Source organism: Halichoeres trimaculatus, unplaced genomic scaffold, assembly GCF_033239565.1.
Source record: "Halichoeres trimaculatus isolate MK-OKI-2021-1 unplaced genomic scaffold, fHalTri1.1 fHalTri1_scaffold_21, whole genome shotgun sequence".
Taxonomy (NCBI): domain Eukaryota; kingdom Metazoa; phylum Chordata; class Actinopteri; order Labriformes; family Labridae; genus Halichoeres; species Halichoeres trimaculatus.
The window spans coordinates 15,024,042-15,040,065 of NW_027437199.1; the positions used below are offsets into that span (position 1 = coordinate 15,024,042).

The following is a 16,024-nucleotide window of genomic DNA, read 5'->3' on the forward strand; positions in this document are numbered from 1 at the left end:
TTGAATTTGATGAGATACAAATTCAAGGTTTACGGTCATTTTGCATGACAGTTTTCTACTTTCTATTTTATTCTTCCTGAAAAAAGGGAAAAACATAAAATTGTTTGGCTTTGAAGAACACATCACTCTTACAGTTCTTCATTATGATGCTGTGTTGACAAACAGTTAACCATTTTGCTAAATGTTTCACAATGTAAGGTAAAGACCTCACTGCTGCTGAGCTCTTCTGGTCTCTGGACCGCTCTGAGCGCTTTTCACCACATCACACATTCACACTGGGAGCAGAGGCTGCTACATGAGGTGCTAAACCTTCCATCAGTTCTCATCACATTCACACACCCTCACAGTTCAGCCTGTGCACTGAGGCTCCACATAGACCGCAGGACTGAACCAGTGAACTAACAGCAACCCACTACTTCCTCTGAGCCACAGCTGCTCCAAACATCCACAACATGAACACTACTCCACATTTTGTGATCTGATAAGTATGATAAAGACAGCAGCTCATGTCTCAGTTAACACCTGAATGACTGTTTGTATCTCGAGCTGCTCACGCTCAAAACTCTAACCGGTTAGTTTATAACTTTACCCATCTGCTCTTTGCTGCAGGGCAGGTGCTTTTCCATGGAACAGAGTCCTATCTGCTGAACAGCTGCCAGCTGTTGCTGACGAGGACTGGAGCACTGAGAGGGATCAGAAACAGTCAGGGTGGAAGCCATAAAACCAAAATAAGCTGAAAGATGCTTTAACCCTCAGTAAAGCCAAAAGAAACCGACATAGCCGTGATAAAAATAACACTTTTAACATTTCTTCAAGTTATTACACTCAGAACAGGGGCATATTGTTGATCAAATAAACCAGGTGGGGAGGAGGTTTGACTGAAATGACGCCTCATTGTGAGACAACAAGTGAACAGCAAAGGGGGCAGGTGAAAGGCCCTGTAAAGCAAATTGTGGCTGGTGAACCAGCCAGGATTACCCCCCAGCTAACATCGTAGATCACCTTCTGTGTTGCAAAAATCTGAAATCTTATCAAGTTTTTTTGTCTTATTTTTAGCAGGGAATGTCTTTTTATACTTAATATAAGCCACAATTGACAGACCAGTCCAGAAAAATGTAGTATTTCAAGTCCTACTTTAATGTTATACTCCCTTTCAGCAGACTGTCTGCTACAATTTGGTGTTAGTTGCAGGTTTGTACAATAATTTGTTACCTGACAGTGTTGAAAATTATGATGACCCAGTACATATTTCATACTCTAGTTCTTAGTATCCAGAATATTGGCAGGATCTGGATTGTTCTTTTAAATCTGTCAGAAATTATAGTGACCTTGTCTTGTATTGTTTTGCAAATGAATCTGACCATCTATTAAAGAGTTACATACACATTAGGGCTGGGCGATTATGGTAAAAATAAGAATCCCGATTATTTTAAGTGATATTGAAATCACAACTAATATACACAATAATTCATTTATTCAAAAACTTCAGTACTGATTTAAACACAACTTTAAAGAACCAGCAAGTGGCACATACAGTATTATTGATACACATAAGTCACACACACTCGCTGTGGCTGCACATGGAACACAGAAGAGCTATGAAGCACAGGAACTTGCATACATCTACACTGTGTGGCATATTAATTGTTTTTCTTCGATTATATTGTTTTTATGATTGTCAGATGGCAAAATTGAAATCACAATTAAAATCCAATTAATTGTCCAGCCCTAATACACATATGGAGAAAACAGCCCTATCCCAAAATGATAAAGAATCCTTTAAAAAAGTCCTGGATCCAGACAGCGATCCAGATCACCTCCAAAATTTTATCAGTTCTTCCTTATTTCATTTTGAAAATTTCCTGAAAATTTCCTGAAGATCTGTTTGTTACTTTTTGAGTTATGTTGTTCACAGACAAACGGACAAACTCCCAAAAACATATCTTCCTTGGTGGAGGTCTGTATTGCTTGTAACAAGTTCAAAAACATCTACCAATGGAACAAAAGAAAAGCTTCTTGTATTAAAGACGTTATTCTACTTTTACGCAAAACTGAAAATAATTGAGTCGAAAGGATTTAATGTTTTGCCCAGAGGCTGTAAAGCGCAGCAGATGCTTGTTGTCTCAGAATAACACCAGAATGTGTGATGTAACAAGCCTTCCAGCTGCATACCACAGAGAGTATGGGATTCCCTGTGGGTGTTACGCCTCTGTGTCCCCCCACACAAAGCTCCTACAGAGGCAACCAGCAGGGCTTAAGTCAAATCAGAGGAAATTGCTAGATAACAGACAGAGTAATGACAAACAACAAGCAGTGGCAATTACAGTCAGAAGTCCACTGACTGCCAGCTCAGCCCTCTTTGTAATGACTCAATCCCATTGGGCAGATAAGCTGTCGGCTGAAATGCTGAAATTACCCTCTTTACACCACTGGCTCCTTCCCCACCTTCCCAACAACGCTCTAAGCTGCTTTCTCTCAGTGCTCTCTGGAGAACATCTGAAGCTATTAAATCCTTAAAGGCTCTGGCTCTTGGTTCCCTCTTCAGCCCACAGGGGACCATAGGAACCTCGCCCGGTGTTACCGCTGACAGGGTGGCTAACAGTAGTGATAAGAGCCTGTGAAAGGAGCTGGCCATAGAGGAAATGTACGCACAAAGAGCTCGAGGTTATCCAAGTATTTATGATTCCCCAGAATCACTGTGTGGTAAAAGTCTGTTGAGGCACAAAATGAAAATGACAGAGAGATGATTCTTCTGTGGGATATTAGATTCAACTATTCTTATTTACAGTCTGCACTCAACTCTGGTGTAAAGCTGTAACTGAAAGCTGATATGTGAACATTAAGTGTTGCACAGAGCAACAATAACACTGAAACTGACACAGGAGATGACATAGGAAAAGAGAAAAAAGGAAAATGTTAACAGTTTTACCATTTGAAAGGTAAAAGTTAATAATGGAAGTGCCAGGTGCAGAAGATGACACTACAAAAAAGGGGAACTTTTTTAAAGAAAATTTAACACAAATATGTAAAATGTTAAGTAAGAAAGCAGAAAAAAAGTCAAAAGGAAGGAAAAAGGAAGGAAAATAACAGACAAAGGAGAGAGAAAAAAGGAGAATGGAGAATATACAATGATAAGGACAAAGAAAACCAAAAAGGGAAAAAGACAAAAGAAAGGATAAAGAAGGCAAATATAAAGAAAGGAAGGATAAGAAAAGGAAAAAAAAGATAAAAGGAAAAAAAGGAAAGAACAAATAAAAAAAGCACAAAGAAAATAAGAAAAAAAGAAGAACAAAGAGAATTAAAGTCAGAAATGGGCTTATAAAAAGAAAAAGGACAAATGAAGAAAAGAAAGAATAAGAAAAAAAGGAAAAAGATAAAATGAGGATAGAAAGGATGAGGAAAAGGAATAAAGATAAAATGAAGAAAAGAAAGGATAAGAAAAATGGAAAAAAAAGATAAAATGAAGAAAAGAAGGAATAAAAAGGAGAAAATATAAAATAAAGAAAGAATAAGTAAAATAGGAGAAGATAAAATGAAGAGTAGAAAGGAAAAAAGGAAAAAAGATAAAAGAAGAAAAGAAAGGGGAAGGAAAAAGGGGAAAAAGATAAAATGAAAAAAGAAAGTGAAGGAAAAAAAAGGAAAAAGATAAAATGAAGAAAAGAAAGGATAAGAAACAAAGGGAAAATGAAGAACTAAAGAAAAAAGAGAGGAGAAAAAGAGGATTAACAAAAGTACAGGAGGGGTTCAATAAAAGAATACTAAAAAGTAAAGAAATGGAACAAGGATAAAGTGAGTACAGGAAAGAGAGAAAAGAGAGAAAAGAAGGAATATGAAAAAAGAAAAAAATTATCAACAAAAGAAGAAAAACGAGAAAGAAATGTTTGTGATGTGAAGAAGAAACCGCTCGTGCAAAAACATGCCACTGGAATCATATAACAGCGTCTAAATTCTATGTACTGTACCTTTAAAACTATTCTGATTACACCAAACAGGACTTTGTCTCTGCAGTAATCACAGGCTGTAGTCCATAATGACGGGGAGGAGCTGAACAATACAGCAGATCATGGACCCCTGCTGATGCACAGAGCATGTGAGAGTGTGTTACTCTACATAAAACAATCCTCTATGGAGGAAACGGGGGCGGCTGTGTATGTAGTTTCAAAGTGTTAATGTTTCCTCTTGTTTGTTCGTGTCCTTGTTGTGAAACTGTTGAATCTATCACATCCTCTAAGTGGCTTTTGTGTGACTTTACACGTCAGAGTTTGTTAGAATTGTCGGCTAATTGGTTACGGACATGGAGCGCTGTCATCCCATCCTGTCTGATAATTCTGATCCCCATGCTGCACGTTGGAGCTATTAATAAAAAGTGTCGGTAAACACATCAGATGCTGATTTTCTCTGGTGAACATGTAGGTGGAACTCAAACATTACATCCAAATGATTTTCTCGGTATAGCTTTCAAAGTATCTTCTTGCATCACACAAAAATTGAGGCCATGTGTTTATTTTTAGAAGTGTGTAAAATGTGTGTGATAGGGGGTAATAGTTTTGTGAGTTCAGATTGTGAGTAGAAGATGAAGTCCACAAGTTAAAACACAGGAGGTGAACCATGTGCTGTCAACAAAGCAGATCATCTGATAAAAAAATGTTTCCTCTTACTTTGATTTGACGTTATCTCAAAGGCCCAGTGAGAAGTTCTTCATGAAACCGTGTTATTCTAACATATGTGGTCTGTGACTATCATTTTAAAATCCGACATGTTCACAAATGATGAGAAACTGATCACAGAATAATGCAAATCACCTTGTGTCTCTTTTGATCATGTCACCAACACAGCTAATTATTCACAACCATGAGCAAAGGGGATAACAGAAGGTCACTGGACCCAGTTCAAATTACTGAGGTGAGAAAGCAGAGAGGATGTTGTGATAGAAAGAATCATTTAACCTGCCCCAAGGCATTCTGGGGATTATAAAATCTGGAACTAGCTGCTGTGGATTTACATTAGGTGGGAAGCGCTATTACCGAAACACATCATAAAACTCACAAGTCCAGAAAAGATTTATGGCAGCTACCAGGCTGATCAGAGCGATGTTCAAAGCAGTAAATCATGGTCTGCTCAGGGTAATACTTAAAGGAACTGCCTGGCTTTGTCTGTAATGTTTACAGACTTAAGATGAAATGTTAAAAGATTTAAGTCCAAATGTAATGAGAGACTCCAGCTCCCTCCCATAGTCCAAATACATGTTCATCAGGTTAATTGGTCACAAAAAAAGTGGAGACTAAGGATGGGCACCGAATTAGGTACTTTTATCGGTACCGACCGAATTCTGTCAAAAGTACCAGGTACCAGTTCACATAAAATCAAAAGGTATCTCATTTAGGTACCTAAATGCATCCTTGTGACTGACAGAGTGGAAGAGTATGTGATTTTCCATGCTGGACATGAACACAGCATTGCAAGGATATATACTGAAGAAGAATAAATACGTCAAATTGAAAAGGATTAACATTTCATTACCAAAAAAAGAATATTTTTTACCACATAAACAAACAAAAGTACCAAACATTAGTACCGTTGAGTACCGATACCGGTTGCCAGGTACCAGGAAAAGGTACTGTATTTTTTCAAGTGTGAAAGGCACCCATCCCTAGTGGAGACTATCAATCAGTAATGACGACAAAAAAAAAGAGCACAGGAATAAAAAGGAAAAAAGAATAAAGAAAAGGAATGACTAAAAAAAGGGAAAGAAAACATAGACTGATGAATGAAGTTAGTCCAGTAATGAGATGTAATTCTGCAGGAAAGAGTCATAATATTAAAGACTAAAGTCTTAATATAGTAAAAATAAAGTTAAAGTGTCACAAGAATTAAGTCACAACAGAGAAAAGAAATTTTACCAGAAGTAAAAAATTGTAAAAAAAACAAACCATTGACATACCATAACTTTACAAAGTCTAAAACAAAAAGACTTGCCAAGAATATAGATTTCTTAATAAGTTTTAGTCTTTTTTCTAAATGATCATTTCCTTGCACACTGTGGTAACTCTCCTGGCTCCAGGCTCCAAGCATAATGAAATCATTGTTTTCTGTCTCTGATGGATGCTTTCTGAAATCCTGCCTTACAGTCATTTTATTTCAGTGAGATCTGTCTGCTGCAGGTGAAGATTCCCTTGTCCTCTTCTCGCCTTTTTTTAATGACACACATGTTCAACATTTCATCTTTCTCCTTCTTACAGGATTCGTCTCAGCTCATGAGGTTACTGCGGCTTTCGGCTTCAGTAAAGCTCCTGGCCAGTTTATCATTATTCAGCTATGAGCTCATTTTATCAGATATGAGTATGAGTAATAGTGGGATGATTCATTTTTAAATTGGCTTTTATATGGTTTTTTTTTTTGTCCTGGTAGCAGCTGTAGGGAGAGAAAGGTTTGTCTGTGTGTTAGCAAATGAGTAAACTATCTTGTTCCAGACCATGTAGAAAAATGAAGATTTGGCAGCTTCCTGTGGTGAAACCAAACCATTCGGTGACCCTCTGAGAGAAATCTGACAGTTTTTAAATTTTAAAGTTTGAACCTTCACAGTTCTTCACCACCATGTCAGCTGTGTTGCTCATTATAAAAACTCCACTACACTGGAGATGAACACTCTGACACAGAACATAGCGCAAGTTTTCTCTCAAGCTAATGTGTCCCTAAAACCAACACCTCCTGATCAAAAGCAGAGCAAAAGTCAACATGAAAGAGACGGAAAATCAGCGGATGGGTGGAGGGAGAATGGCAGGGAGCAGAGGAGAGAGAACGTTACAGCTACTTCAGTGAGACCCCTGGAGCTGGCAGATATGATGTGGCTAAAAACTGAAGGCCTGATTCACTAATGACTGCACAGCTTTTGCACCAGTTAAATCTGTGCAATAAACATTAAACATTAATAAACATATATTTACAAAAAAACAGTGCAGACAGTAGCTTCCAACATCATCACTCGTGTTAAATAAATCAGTGTCTTATGCTGGGAGTACGTTGGCTTCATTTTTGTGAAACAGAAAGAGGCAGTGACATGTCATCCATCAGTATGACATCAACTAATTCTGGGAATCCCCTGAATCTCAACCACTACTGTCACAAGCAGGTTGCTTGAAATGAAATATTTCTTCCTTTTCAATATTTTAGAGCCAAAATGCTCCAGAACAACTCTTTAACAGTTCCACATGAGCTACAGTGTATCCACAGTCGCTAAGCAACCCGCTCCTTTTATCTCTGATCCTACATGTGGTGCAGGAGCTCGACAAAGTAGCACACCACTCTTACTTTTTAGGGAACAGTGATGGTACCATTATGACTCATCTCTGTGTGTCTAGCACTCTGCCATCCTCCCAGTGTTGCTGCTGCTGCTGCTGCATGAGGAGACTGAAAAAAGCCTCTGAGGAGCTTTGTTGTAACAATCTGACATCATGGATTGGTTCTTTCCAAACTCGGGCTCAAGGATTAGGTGAATAAATAAAGCACTTAGCAGGGCTGGGATAAACATGCAACATTTCCTCTTAATCCAAGAAACCTTTACAGAATTAACAAAATCATGATGACTGAATCTCTTAATCCCAGTGCAAATAAATTAACAAAGGTTGGTCAGCTCTGATGTGGTTGAAGATCACCAGGACAGCGGATTTTATTTTGACAATCAGTTGGGATGCTAACAATCACTGTCCTGTAATATTTTGAGGTTTAGAGTCTAGATTGAAGCTTCTTTTTGTTCAGATGATCAAAATAAATACTAAAAATATTCACACAAAGTGATATACTATTTGTGACAACCAGTGGGAATTTTTGACTGCACAATAAATCAGAAAGTTTCACTGCAAATCCATAAAAATATTCTCAATTTATCTTCATGATCTCTTCTTTCTAAAATAATTAATGGAGGCAGTAATGTGTTCACAAAAGAACGTAAATAAAATCATTTATGAGTGAACTACATGTAAGGTCAATGTAAGGTGTAGACGCGGGCTCTTAAACTGAATTACACGGTGCAAACTGCTCTAAATGCATAAATTATACACATGTATGGTGCAAATTTCAAGTTTAACAATCAACCCTGATGGTAAACTTCCACCATATCTGTGTTCAGTACGTCTCTGCTCTGCCACAGCACCGGAGCTGATGGATTCTGGTGAATGCATGTGCTTCCACTGGCTCCTCTCTGTTCCCTTTCTGCTCCTTCTCAGCTCCAGCAATATGAAGGCACATGCAGCAGATACACAAGACTTCTACTTCTGCTAGAGTCCGACACATCAATCAGCACAGGTTGACTTAGCAAGACAGAAAGTCAGTCACAGAAACAACACAAAAACATGCAATGCTTTCCACGTTGACACCAGACCAACTTTAACGTAGCTACTGCAAAAAAATGTCATTCTGAGTGGGGCCAGGCCTGGAGTCAAGAGGTTAAAGGTTTTTCCAACGACAACAATATGATACCGAATAGGTACTTGTATAGCTACTGACCAAATTCTGTCAAAAGTATTGGGTACCAATTCATGTAAATTCAAGAGGTACCATGTTACCTTAATGCATCCTTGTAACTGTGAAGAAGTGGAAGAGTAGGCGATTTTCCATGCTGGACATGAACACAGCATTGCAAGGATATATATTGAAGAATAAATATTTTTAATCAAAAAGAAGTTTAATTGTTAAACAAATTGATTTTTTTTTTTTACCTCAAACACAAAAAAGTATTGAAAATTGATACAGTTGAGTACCGGTACCGATCGTCAGGTACTAGGCATCGGTATCATATAGTTTCAAACGTGAAAGGTAGCCATCCCTAATAATGACACCAAGTTGAGCTTCTCTACTCATACAGCACCACAACGCCAAATCACAACGGCTATATAACGACCTATAGCTCTTTGGCACGTCCTCCCATCTCACCCAGCTCTACCACCTCTCCACATCTCCTGTCGAGCTTGGTAAAACCAAGAAACTTCCTCCACTTTTTTGAATTCAGTGTTAAGTTTTGCTCGATTTTTACCTCAGCTAAGAAGGTTAAGGGAGAGTTGGTCTGTCTGTGAACAACATAACTCAAAAAGTAACAAACGGATCTTGATGAAATTTTAAGGAAATGTTCAAAATGGGATAAGGAAGAAGTGATGAAATTTTGGAGGTGATCTGGATCACGGTCTGGATCCAGGACTTTTTTTTAAAGGATTCTTTATTATTGTGAGATAGGGCCTTTTTCACCATATGTGTATATAACTCCACGATAAATGGTCGGATTGCTTTGCAAAACAATACAAGAAAAGGTCACCATAATTTCTGACAGATGTAAAAGTACAATCCAGATCCTGGCAATATTCTGGATACTAAGATCCAGAATATGAAATATGTACTGGGTCATCATAATGTTCAACACTGTCAGGTAACAAATTATCGTACAAACCTGCAACTAACACCAAATTGTAGCAGGTAGTCTGCTGAAAGGGAGTATAACATTAATGTAGGACTTGGTGGAGGTCTGGGCTCTCTGAATGCTTTTCTAGTTTGAAGATATGATCCATCAGGGTCACTTCTAATGCCAGAGTTGGATGAGTGGAGGCTGATTTAGCATATAATCTCTTTTCTTCAGTGAGACAAACAAACAAAATAAAGTGTTTTACTGTTGTGCTAAATTGTGTAGAAGCTGGCTAATTACTTTACTCAGCCACCAACTAAACTTGTAAAAATGCCAGCTTGAGAGGACACTATTAGGTTTAAGCTGCTGATTTTAGGGCTTGAAATTGCAAACATGCTGTGAAATGCATTTAGCACACTTGCTCTGTTGTGTATTGACTTTATGGGGCACTTTCAAACAAGGGAAGCCAAACCAGAGGAGGCAGAATAAGAAAATGGAAACACAGCTAGGACTGCAGTGCTCTGCCACACACAGAGACTGACTTTCTAAAACTAACAACAATGGTAATTCCTCCTCCCTCTGCACTTGCGGTGTGACCCAGTGAGAATGGGAAAATCATCCTTGAACTGTGAACCTCAGCGGCTGCAGTGACAGATTGCGCTCAGCGACACTGCGGTCCCAGCGCTCAGGGAAAGTGTCCGCAGCGGGAGAAGCGAAGGGTTGGTGAGGCGAGGAGTCACGGCCGAGTCACCACGCAGTGACCTCATCGCACCTTTCGCTGCAGACACCACATTAGCATCCACACAGACACACACGCATACAGAGGAAGAGGGGATGAGGAGAAGGAGGAAGAACTTCAGACACTCTTTCTCTACACAATGAGCTACACAGACATTAGAGGGTTATGCTCCAAAATAGCTCAAGGCTCCAGATAACAAACCCTCAGGTAAGAAGTGACAACTGCTTTTGATAAAAATAGATCTGGATGTTACAAATTCTGACAAAATCAGCTGGGGGAGCCTGATGAACAGGAGAACAATCTACACAAAAGCACAAGCTGATAACAAATATGCTTTTGCTTGTGCGCAAAAGTGTAACTCTAAACATTCTGAATAACCAAATTTTGGTTTTCAGTACTTCACAACAATCACACACAAAACCAGGCATCCATTCATATTCCAGTTATGACTAACAGGCTCCTGATGAATCATTTCCATAAAAACAGCATCAGCAGCATATTGATTCAGAGCTCCATTCAGACCAAACCAGCCCCCACATTACTACAACTTGTCTCCTCCCATCACAAAGTCTGGTGTACACTGAGGAGCACCCAACCTGCTAATTAGGGACAAAAAGGTTGACGTTGCTTTGTGATCTATCACAGGACCAGGGGAAAAAAAATAAATAAAAGACATCATTAGTGCCAGCAGCCAACCTTTCATGCTGAGGAGCATCTGTTAGGGGGACAGAATAGATAACTGGTTATGGATGGAACTCGTGTGCTCGCCTCCTGATTGCCTAATCAATATTTCATGGTGTTTATTTTGCAGTATGCTGTCATCATCATCAATGTTTAGAGTTGAGCTGCAGCACCCTATCCAATACACAGTATGTTACTATTTTAATGTAAAGATACAGGTAGGGTATATTTTTACAAGTGTGCTGAACGCTACAAGCCTCTGAAAATGCAGGAACATATTATGCTTTGCTTTAATATCCACAACCATAAAAGCAAATGTCATAATGAAAAAAACAATCATTAAATTGGCATCAGTTATTCTGAGATCTGTGCACAGGTCTCTTCTTTACAAAGATTAATGCGTTTGATTTGAGCGACAATTGTACGTACATGTAAAAAAATCTAACATTTCCATTTCCATTTCGGTTTAATGCTTCATGTAACTGTATGTGAAACAAGTAGATCATAGAAAAATACTCTCCTTTAGCACTAAAGATTCTGTGGAGGAACAAAACAATCAAGCCACCCCATTACTAAACTTTGAAGAGTATCTTAAGCTAGCCCCTCATTAACATTTCAATCTTGCTTCTTATTTAGCACTAAAAGGCATTTTAAGCTAGCCTTCTCTCCACTACAGAATATTTACAACTAGCTTCTCACCAAGCAAAGAGGAGAACTTTAAGCTACCTTCTTATTAAGGTCGCTAGGGCATTTCAAATAAGCCTTCTCTCAGTGCTGCACAGCATTTTTAGCTAGCTTCACGCTGAGACCCAATAAGCTATTTAAGCTAGCTTCTCATTTTGCACTTTGAGGCATAACCAGACATTTTAAGGTAGCCTCTTTGCACTACAAAGCTTTCTAAACTAGCTACTCTTAGCACTAAAGAGCATTTTAGGCTAGCCTCCTTATTTACAGCCACAACAAGCAGCCTTTACCTACAGGTTGGCAACATAGTTCAATCATTTAGTTACTTAAATATGCTAGTTAAGCCCAAAGGTGTCAGGATATTGTAAATGCTAACTTAAGCTAACACTTAACTGATCTAGAAAGCAGCAAAGAGGTGAGGGCCTAAAGCATCATGGCCCCCACACTTCAGTCTAATTAGCCTCTGCCCAGAAAAAAAATGCAAGGAATATAGAACTGAAGCCTAACAATGTCGTAAGGTGTGAGCGTAGTATTCTGTTGAAAAAAAACAGCATTTTGACATGGGCTCCAATGGTTCTTTTCAGGCTTTATGTAGCAAGCCCAATGAGCAGTGGTGCAGAAAGTGCAGGATCACTTTACCATTGGTTTTACTTTTCAACTCAGGAGGCTGCTGTTTGACCCATAACTAAATGGCAAAAAAGGTAACCAAACATTCTGGGGACATTATGAAGCATTTGGCAGCTAAAGAGACACAATCTTTAACTCTCCCAGCGGTGGTGGAGAGTTATGCGCAAGGTTGACAGGGTTGAGTATTGAAATTAAATGACCGAGAATGTTAAATCAGGTCAACATTTTTCTCATGGTTTGTTTCTGTTGTTAGAAAGGGTAGGGATGCATGGCAACAGACAATACCAAATACATAGCCCACAACAATAAAATCACAATACAGGGAATAGTGCCACCTTGAGTCATGAAGGACTGACCTGATGAGTCCATATGGAAAGGAAATCCTTCCTTTAAGAGGTGAAGTTAAAAAAAGCTCATCAACATAAACATTGCGCCAATTGATCTTTCTTTAATGAAGGTTACTCAATTCCTAGATTTATAAATGCAAAAAAATGGGCATGGTCTGAAAGAAAAGTATCAAAATGAGAGAAAGGGATTTTTTTTTAGCTTATCTGTATCGGTTTCATATCTTTAAAAAGAAAATGCGCACGGGTGCATTGACTTTCTAACCACCGTTACCCCCGGACATAATCATGAAATGGATACACCCCCGCCCCCCGCCCCTAAAACGCTCGGCGGAGGAGTGACTGGACAGGAGGCTGCAGAGACATGGCTGAGGGAATCCCTGCACAACCGTACTGTACAACCTGAGATAACTGTCACAGCATCTAGACCACTCTGACACAGCAAAACGCTACGTTCAATGCTTTCAATCCGTCTGTTTCAAAAGGTACGTAAAATCAGAGACACGCGGAAAATCTGAGTTATTGTGCAAAAGAGCGGGTACCTCCAAATACAAATCCGAAAACACGCACGAGGACAAAAGCTGGAGGCAGAACGTGCGTAATGCTGGTGAGAGAAATGCGAAAATAATTCACCTGAGCGGTTGTCAGTGATGAAGAAGTATCTGATTATGACCCTTCCTCTTCTTCTTCTTCTTCGTCTTTCTCTTCTTCTGATGCTGCTGCTTCTTCTTCTGCGCTCTGGTCCACGGTCCTCCTCAGCCTCCCAGCCAAGCCCCCCACCCTCTCTCTCCTCCTCTCTCTCTGTTTCCACAATGCATGCCGGGAACGTGAGGGGTGTAGCGCATTCATTATTACCGCAGTCGATCCTAGAGACTCATTGGCTCATTGGATTATTGATCGAGGTTCCATCAAAATGACAAAATGATTTAAGAAATCACTTCCAATCCCCTGATTTTGAAGACTTTAATGCGTTTTTTAATTCTGAATATTATTTAGTAAACTTAGATTATCAGATATAGCCTACCGGTATATAAATATTTAAAAAACACAAAGTAAAACCCATAATGTGCAAACTCTGGAATGTACAATAATTTACTTAAAACATATATCACAAAAACTGGCAAGAATACAGATATTCTGAAGTAGGCACGTTTGTGTATCACTTAATTGTAGAGACAAGAGGAGTAAGAAAACATTTTTTACAATAGCTCACAGCTTTTGTGTCATCTGACCCATATTCATTATTTAAATAAAAAAAACGGAGTTATTTTTCAGTTTATTTTATTTCATTTTTTTTAAATAACAATGAAAAGGAAAAATCCATGGGAAAGTCTTTCCATGCGTTGTGCTGTTCTGAATTATCCACAAACCTTGACCTTATGTTTCCCCAAAATGCACCCTAAAACTGGGGGGTGGGGGGAAGAGTATCAAAATATTTTCTCAAATACAAGTATTGTTACTTAATAACATTTTTCTTAAAGTAGAAGTGAAGGCTATTAATCTCCAAATCTTCTTATGTCAAAGTAAATGAATGCCATTTCTTCAAAATGCCCTTAATGTACTGATTACCTACTTTTTAATCAGGGTTACTTGGTAGGATATGACCTACAAATGATGTCAGAGTATATTAACTCAGTGTAATAAATGATAAAATATACCAAGGAAAAAAAGACACTGAAGTAGAAGTAAAAATACTGATTTTAAAACTACTCAAAAAGTACAAGGACATAAAAATGCTGCTGAATAACAATAAATTGAATAATGTAACCAGTTACCTCCACCCCATCCCGAAAAAGCAGCACACTTTCTTCCCTGGTGGCCTCAGTATAGTGTGGTATCGTGCATAGGTGAATTTGGTTAGTAATGTATCAAAAAATAAAACTTTGTTTGCTAACATAGTTCTTTGAATTGTTATTAATATCAATATCTGACCTGTTGGGGAAAAATATTGTGATGGGAACAGCAAGATAAACAGGTGTGGACACAGAACACAGGTGAAACTAATGAGGATAATCAGAGTGGATGGAAAGACACAGGGGCAGGAAGTAAAAGTAAAGCCGATGCACAGAGAGCAAGAGCTTCAAAATGAAACGGGAAACACAACAGGCTTGTAAAATCACACACTCACACACAACTAGTACAGAATACAGACAAGGAAAAAGTGAGCCATTAAACACAAGGTCAATCTATGAAAAGAAACAGGAAATTAAAGACAGAAGGGGACACAAATAAAATGGTTTTAAGGGTTATTATTTGTTCCATTGGTCAAGAATCTGCAGCATAAAATAGAATATGTATCACTTTTGTATGTATGAACTAACATGATCCAGGTCTGTATCCTAGGTATGTTTCTTCTCTCAGCTTTGAGGCTTAGTGTTGTAGTTGTTTGTAAGTGCCAGCATGAATTTATGACAAGACTCTGCTGTGATTGCACTAACTGCCCCAGCTGATGTTCCCATCAGTTAAAAAGACAGAAAGAGAGAAGACAGTGACACAGCCTGCACCCAACAGTCATGTGATCCAGTCACAGTGAGACTGAGTTGGAAGCAGCTGCTCACAAAAAGCACCTAAGGTGATTGGTTCTGTTTCACTGCAGTGACCTAATGACATGGCGTTAAGAGATCTTTGACTCAGTTTTCAGTGGGCTCCTCCAGATGTGTTTGAGATTCTTTTCTGAATCTGCACCCATCATAACTGAACTGAATTGAATCACACTCCTTTTTTGTTTGAATGAACTGTCCCTGTATTGGATTATTGCCCACGGCTAGTGGGCAAAAGGGCTGGGTAGATATTTTTTCGAATAGTCCTCAAACTTGTGGTGTCAATATGACTATTTACTGCCTAAGTCTGTCAGTGCTGATCACCCTTCCAGGTTTTTTTTTATCTTCTGAAGTCCTATTTAGTTGATCAAGCTTTTGTCAGTCTTCCTAAATCATTTTGCGGACCTCAAACACCAAGGTCAGCCTATAGCTCTGCCCTGTCAGGGTCTCCAAAGTGCCAGCCAATCAGTAAGGAGGGGATTTGTGGAGCAGGGAGCCTTAGAAAGACAGCAGCCACCAAGCCCAGGTCATGAACAAGCTTCCCCATTGGACCTACTGGTATTTTTAAATTGCCTGCAACCCACCTGTACTCACTTCCCCAGTATCAGACACCAGAGGAGATTCATAGACTTTAAAACTAGTAAGGTAGTCAAGATACTTTATGCATACACAGATGGACAAAATGCAGTCACACTTACAAACTGATCACACCAATTTCAAGAGCCACACAGTCACATTTCACTTTGTGCTCAGACTTGCCTTGGTTGGAGAGATTTTAACCCCATCCCAGAAAATAAAACTGCAGTAGGTGCTGTAAGCCTCATTGTGAGAGGGCAATCTGCCTTAATGACACATCTGTCCTTTTTCCCCCTTATTTTGTGGTGGTGTCACTTGCAATAATCCCCCCTCATTCAACATCTGTGCAGAACTGTAGCTCCCTGCCTGTAAATGGTCCTTCTCTGTTTTTCTTTTGAAGCCAAATGCAAAATAAGGTATTAAGACTGGGGTTGACACGTTATGC

General features: G+C 39.0%; 1 protein-coding gene across 1 annotated transcript in view; it reads right to left on the bottom strand.

The window, feature by feature from the left end:
• The window catches only part of syn3 (synapsin III), a 122,534-nt gene extending 109,282 nt beyond the window's left edge, over nucleotides 1-13,252 (bottom strand). The window contains exon 1 of the mRNA XM_074698067.1: nucleotides 13,097-13,252. The gene's annotated coding sequence lies outside the window, so the exon portion shown is untranslated. The remainder of the gene's footprint in view (nucleotides 1-13,096) is intronic.
• Nucleotides 13,253-16,024: the final 2,772 nt, after the last annotated feature.